The sequence below is a fragment of the Gossypium hirsutum genome, chromosome A07 (genome assembly GCF_007990345.1).
Source record: "Gossypium hirsutum isolate 1008001.06 chromosome A07, Gossypium_hirsutum_v2.1, whole genome shotgun sequence".
In the NCBI taxonomy this organism is placed as follows: Eukaryota; Viridiplantae; Streptophyta; class Magnoliopsida; order Malvales; family Malvaceae; genus Gossypium; species Gossypium hirsutum.
The window spans coordinates 69,864,382-69,871,324 of record NC_053430.1 but is presented as its reverse complement, the minus strand read 5'-3'; the positions used below and the strand labels follow the sequence as shown (position 1 = coordinate 69,871,324).

General features: G+C 38.6%; 1 non-coding gene across 1 annotated transcript; it reads left to right on the top strand.

Moving 5' to 3' along the window:
- Positions 1 to 451: 451 nt before the first annotated feature.
- Positions 452 to 558, top strand: LOC121203935 (small nucleolar RNA R71). Its single transcript, XR_005898868.1, has one exon. It is a non-coding gene; the product is annotated as a small nucleolar RNA R71 (small nucleolar RNA).
- Positions 559 to 6,943: the final 6,385 nt, after the last annotated feature.

Sequence of the window (6,943 nt, the reverse complement as noted above, 5' to 3'; positions counted from 1 at the left end):
AATTGGGATGGTTCCTCCAACCTGCATTATAAGTGTTACTATACGGGTTTTTTTGAGGTCCAGAATTAGTACCCATATAGTGGACTTGTTCCACATCAGTGCTAGGGTTGAAGGACAGATAATCTGTATTGTGCACTCCTCCTTCATTTGAATCACACCTCATCACTGGATGTACCTGAGTAGAACCATACAAACACTCAATATTTTTATTAAAAAGTTCTACCTGGTTAGAGAGCATAGTGACCACTCGAGGTTGAAAACACCAGCTGCTTTTGTCGGCTTTATTCTCATGACTTGCCACTAATAGTTATTCAGTGACATCTCTTCAATAAATTCATAAGCCTTTTCAGGTGTTTTGTTACTTAAAGTTCCAGCGGCAGCTGCGTCGATTAGTTGCCTTGTTGAGGGGTTCACACCGTTATAAAAAGACTAAACTTGTAGCCATAGAGGTAACCCATGGTGAGGGCACCTTGTCAATAAGTCCTTGTATCTCTCTCATGCATCATAAAGAGTTTCTAGATCCATCTGCACAAAAGAAGAGATATCATTCCTTAATTTAGCCGTTTTAGCCAGCGAAAAATATTTAAGTAAAAATTTTTCGATCATTTGTTCCCAAGTGGTGATTGACCCTCGCGGTAACGAGTTCAGCCACTGTTTATCCTTATTCCTCAACGAGAATGGAAACAACCGAAGGCGAATGGCATCATCAGAAATGCCATTAATCTTAAAGGTGTTGCAAAATTCCCAAAAATTTGCTAAATTAGTGTTTGGATCCTCGTCCTGCAAACCATCAAACTGAACAAACTATTGTATCATTTGAATCGTTTTAGGTTTCAGTCCAAAATTATTTGCAGCAGCAGTAGGTCTAACTATACTCAATCCAGTTCCTGTTAAAGTAGGTTTAGCATAATCATACATAGTATGAGGAGCAGGATCCTGATTTACTGGATTTGCGGCAACCACAAGAGGTAACGGATTATTCTGATTATCAACCATCTCCTCGGTTGTGGTATGGATATCGGCCTCTCAGTCTTCCTCTATATATTGTAGGCTTCGCCTTATTTGTCTTTGGTTTCTACGAGCTGTGCTTTCGATTTCGCTATTAAAAAGTAGAGGTCCTAATGAGTTTCTTCTAGTTATAAACTATAAAAACCTGCCAGAAGTAGAGAAAAGAAAATTTAGTAAATAAAAACAAAATTAAATTGCAATAAAAATAAATAATAGCTAAAGTAATAAAAAAAAGTGTTTTTAATATCTTAGTCCCCAGCAATGGCGCCAAAAACTTGATGGTCGTGAAACTAACTAAAAATTTGACTAAGGCAAGTACATCTATCGAACAGTAGTACAGTTGTGGTGAGACCGAAAATATCGTATCCACGAGGACTAAAAGTACTAGTAATTACTATCTTTTTATTATCTAACCTAAGAATGAAAGAGATGTTTTAAAACTAAAATTAACTATCTAACTAACTAAGGTTACGACAGAGATTAAAGTTGGAAATACTTTTTAGAAATCGATGGAGAAGACAATACCCAAGGAAGAATCCACCTAGACTTCACTTATTACCTTTGAGTTAGACGATTTATTCACTTGAATTAAACCATAGAAATCCCTGATTTATGTTAATATATCTCTCTAGACTAAAAAAAACTGAATCTAGGTTGATTAATTAAAATCTCTTTCTAATTAAAACCCCTATTGTCCCATTAACTCAATCTATGGATTCCCTTATTAGATTTGACTCTAATCCGGGAGATTTATGTCGTCCTATCTCTAGGATTGCATACAACTCCACTTAATTATGAATGATCTACTCTTAAACAAGGGCATTTGTTCCACTGAATAAGCACATCAAAAACCTGAATTAATATCCTGGAATATTAAAGCAAGGGTTAAATTCACAATTAAAAATAAGAACAAGTATTTATCATATAACTCAAATAATAATAAGATCCATCTTAGGTTTTATCTCCCTTAGGTATTTACGAAGTTTAGTTCATAATAATAATGGAAAACAGCTCAAATTTTGGAAAACAACAAAGCATAAAGAAACCTAAAGAACATCTAGGAAATTGGATGGAAATCTTCAGTCTTGATGTAGATCCTACCTCTGAGGTGATTTTGATGGTTGTCCTTGAGTATTTTCTGCCTTCAACTCTACGTGTCCCCTTTAATCCTCTTCTAGGGTGTTTATATAGACTTTGGAATGCTTCAAAACCCTCAAAATTAGCCCTTTTCAATTAGAATTAGACTTGGGCTCGATAGGGACACGGCCGTATGCCACGCCTGTGTAAAGGTGCTCAGGCCATGTGTAATTCTTACTTGGTTTAGTTTCGACACGGCCATGACACATGGGCGTGTGGTCTACCCATGTCACACACAGACGTGTGAATCACCCGTGTGGAAGTGCCTAGGCTGTACGAAACACTGATTTAGGCCCAGTTTGTCCCTTTTTGGCCTATTTATTACTCTTTTTGCTATCCTAAGCCCTCCTGAGTATAAAACATGAAATTAAAGGATTAGGAGCATCAAATTCAATGAAGCCAAGTAAAAATCATCCATAAATATGCCAAGCATGGGATAAAAATATGTATATATTATGGTTTATCACATGATATAGGGTAATATGGAATAATATACAAATGTATATTGATTATATTTTCAAAAGCCAATGTTGCATATGTTAATATTAAATAAATTTTGCTATATGATATGTTTGGTTATTATGCACATGTATATCAATGAGATATTAAATGCTGAAATTTTCTGAGGTATTAGGTTTCTTTAATGATAATAATACATGAATTTTGTATGTATTTAAAAGTATATTATATATGACTTTTAGTTTTATGGTCTAAATTATGTGTTTAATGTTTACACATTTATGTTTTAGTTATGTGAATATAACATATGTTTATGTGAATGTTCAGAATTTGTGTCTCGTCCGGTAATGCCTCATAACCCCATTTTGACGACGGATATGGATTAGGGGTGTTACATTTATAGCATGATTTTATAGATATTTAAAAAGTTTGGTGAATCAATTTTAGCAGCTGCATGATTAATTTCGAAAAAGAGATTAAATCGCATAAAGAGTGAAAATTATGTTCTACCAGTCAAAAGTGTTATGTAGCTAAAGAAATTAGATGTGGAGGTCCTTATTGTAACACCCCAAACCTGGCCCAGACGTTATGGCCAAATCTGACGTGTCACATGGACTTACGACTTAGTACGCATTCGTTGGTTTAAGTGATTGGGGTGGTCTTTATAAAAACAGCGGTTGAATGAAAAGCCGATTTATCAATCTTTAGGCTATCCATTTGTTGTGCTTGTTAAGACTTGGAAACGTTCATTAATTTTGAAAACTCGCGCAGCCTAATACTAGCAGTTTCGACATAGTATAAATATAATCAGAAAATAAAACCATAGCGAAAAAAGAAATTTAAATAGCGGCCTTATTACAACTTAAAACCCAAAATTAAATCAGAATATAAAAATAATAAAAATACGCTATCTTAGAAAAACCAACTTTGCAGATGATGTGGCTACTCCCAATCCCTCACAGCTCCAAGCCCACTATGGTTGGGGATTTCCTACAGAGATGAAAATAAAGGGTGAGTTCGATAAACTCTGTGTGTAACATAACCCAACCATAGCCCAAAACAGATCAAACCTCAGAGTCAGACTTATCTGGGCCTTGGCCTAGTACAGAAATCAGAATGAAACCCATAGGCCCATAGCAGATACAGAACAAATATATCATGAATGCAGAAATCCCAACCCAGAGCCATCTATAACACCCCCGTACCAGCCTTACACCATGTGAGGAGACTACTCAACCCACCCAACAGCTACATACCACAGAAATTATAGCAAAGTTGCTAGATATTGTGACGAAGTCACCAGATACAGATATTGTGGCTAGGCCACCAGAACAGATATATATATGTAGCAAAGCCACCAGATTGCAGCGAGGCTGCCAGAACGCTTCCTCCATCAATATAAACCCATGTCCCATGCAACAGAAATAATATGTCATGGCATACGTATACAGAAACAGAACATCATGCTTTTCAGAAAAAAATAACCTTAAGGGTAAAATCGTAATTTTCCATGTATAAGGGTATTTCAGTAATTATTACCTATTGCTAAGGTTTCATGCTTATTCTAACATTTACCAAGTAACCAGAAGTACTTACCTCGTCTTTTTACCAAAGTGGGCTCGTTGGACCATTGGCCCGTTGGCCCATTGGCCCGTTTTCAACCCATTAAGCCCAAAAACACCGTTGTGCACGAAAATGCACACTCTGCACTCTAATCATCCAAATGCACCATATTCATTAACAACTGTCTCACGAGTGCTCGCACGCTCGTGAGTTCACAAAATACCAACATTTCGATATTTCGGCTTTTACCGATTCAGTCTAAGGGAGGGTGTCGTTTACACACCTGGTTGATGACAATTGATGACGATATCTCCCACACGATAATCCTACAATCGATCACTAACACATTAGACTTACGAATTAACGATAACTAACATAAATCCACGTCAACTAACCCAATCATCACACAAGTTAGTCATTTACGCACAATGGGCAAAATAGTCATTTTTACCCTCTAGGGGTAAATCGGTAGTCCTACCCTACAGGGGTATTTTAGTAATTTTACAACTTATCCACTTGGGCCTACAGACCCATTGGGACCAGATGGCCCATTTCAGCCCATCGTAGCCCGAAATAGCCGTCCTACTGCTAGAGTAATGAGAAATACACACCTGTTAGGAGACTGCAGTTAATCCGCGCTCCAAACACTCTTAGCTGATGCCCAAGCCAAGCGAGCACGTCACAAAGCGAAAGGGATCATCCAAGAATGGTATGCCTACTCTCCTCATGGTTTGCTCTATTTAAAGCCAGCTCTACATCTACTCTTATGTTAGCTTCCCGATGTGGGATCCCTCCATCACCAGAGTTTAAAACCAACTCTTGCCGTCCCAACATAGCAAAATAATCAACCTTTGCGTGCCAAGGGATTCGAACCAAAGTCCTCTCATATGCCAACTCACGCCACCACCACTAGGCCATCAACTCATTTGTGTCATAAACCCAACACATTAAACTTTAAAACGTACCTACTTGCTTCTAGATTTATTGAAAAGAAAAACACAAATATATTGCAAGAGCCAAGACTTGAACCTTGGACCCCTTGCTTCCTCCATGGCATCACTTCCTTGTCCCCTAAGTGGCGCCACCTTGCCAGTACACCACATTCCTTTTTGTGTCATCTTTTACCCCTTTACTCTTAAAAGCCCAAATGCCAATTGCATCACCTATTCATAAAATTAAAATTTCAAAGACTACCACAGATTTAACTTAAGTTTGGGCCTTCCAAAGGCCCACTAACCTACTAAAATATATATTTTAACCAACCAGAACACACACAAATTTTAAAAATCACAGAAAACCTGAAAATTGAGGCGTTACAACTCTACCCTCCTTAAAGAAATTTAATCCTTGAAATTTTACCTGAATCAAACAGATGAGGATATTGTTGACGCATCGCCACTTCTGGCTCCCAAGTAGCTTCTTCTCTACCATGATTACGCCACAGCACCTTTACTAGCGGAACTGATTTCCTCCTCAAAATCTTAACATCTCAATCCAAAATCTGCATAGGCTCTTCCTCAAAAGTCAAGTCTATTTGGACCTCGATCTCTGCAACCGGCACAACATGAGTAGGGTCAGAATGATACCGCCTTAACATGGAGACATGAAAGACATCATGAATCCTATCCAATTCTGGAGGTAGCTTCAACTGATAAGCCACTGGACCCACTCGCTTAAGAATCCGATAAGGCCCAATGAACCGTAGACTTAACTTACCTTTCCTCCCAAACCTTAATATTTTCTTCCAAGGTGAAACCTTTAAGAAGACCATATCACCCTCAGAGTACTCAATTTCCTTGCGCTTCAAATCTGTATATGACTTCTGTCTATCAGATGCTTCCTTCAACCGGTCTCTAATCAACTTGACCTTACCCTCAGTATCTGCCACCAACCCAGGTCCAAGAACCTGTCGTTCACCCAACTCGGTCCAACAACTAGGTGTACGACATCTTCGCCCATACAGTGCCTCATAAGGAGCCATTCGAATACTTGCCTAATAACGATTGTTGTATGCAAACTCTGCCAACGGTATGTAATCCTCCCAACTGCCTTGAAAGTCGATAACGCATCCCCTCAACATGTCTTCCAGAATCTGAATAACCCTTTTCGACTGACCATCAGTGTAAGGATGAAAGGCTGTACTAAAGTGCAACCGCGTACCCAACGCCTCATGTAACTTTTTCCAAAACCGAGATGTGAATCTAGGATCTCGATCAGAAATAATCGACACTGGCACTCCGTAAAGTCGTACTATTTCCGCCACATACAATTTGGCTAACTTCTGAAGTGAATAATCAGTGCGGACAGGTATGAAATGAGCAAATTTGGTCAACCTATCCACAATTACCCAAATCGAGTCCTTCTTCAACGGTGTCAAGGGTAACCCACTCACAAAATCCATGGTTACCCTCTCCCACTTCCAAAGTGGTACTTTCACTGGCTGCAAAAGTCCGAAAGGTAATTGATGTTCAGCTTTCACTTGCTGACAAGTCAGACATTTTCCCACAACTTCCATTCCCTCTCGCTTCAATCCAGGCCACTAATACAACTCCTTTAAGTTGCGATACATTTTACTCCCTCCAGGATGCATAGCACACAGACCTCTATGAGCTTCTTTTAGAATTACTTGCCTCAAGTCAGAGTCCTTCGGAATACAAACTCTACCTCGGTAACACAGAACTCCCTCACTGTTCAGTCTGAACTCAGAAGTATCCTCATTCTTAACCTACCAAAATCGAGAAACAAGGGACTCATCCCTCGACTATTTTTCCTTAAT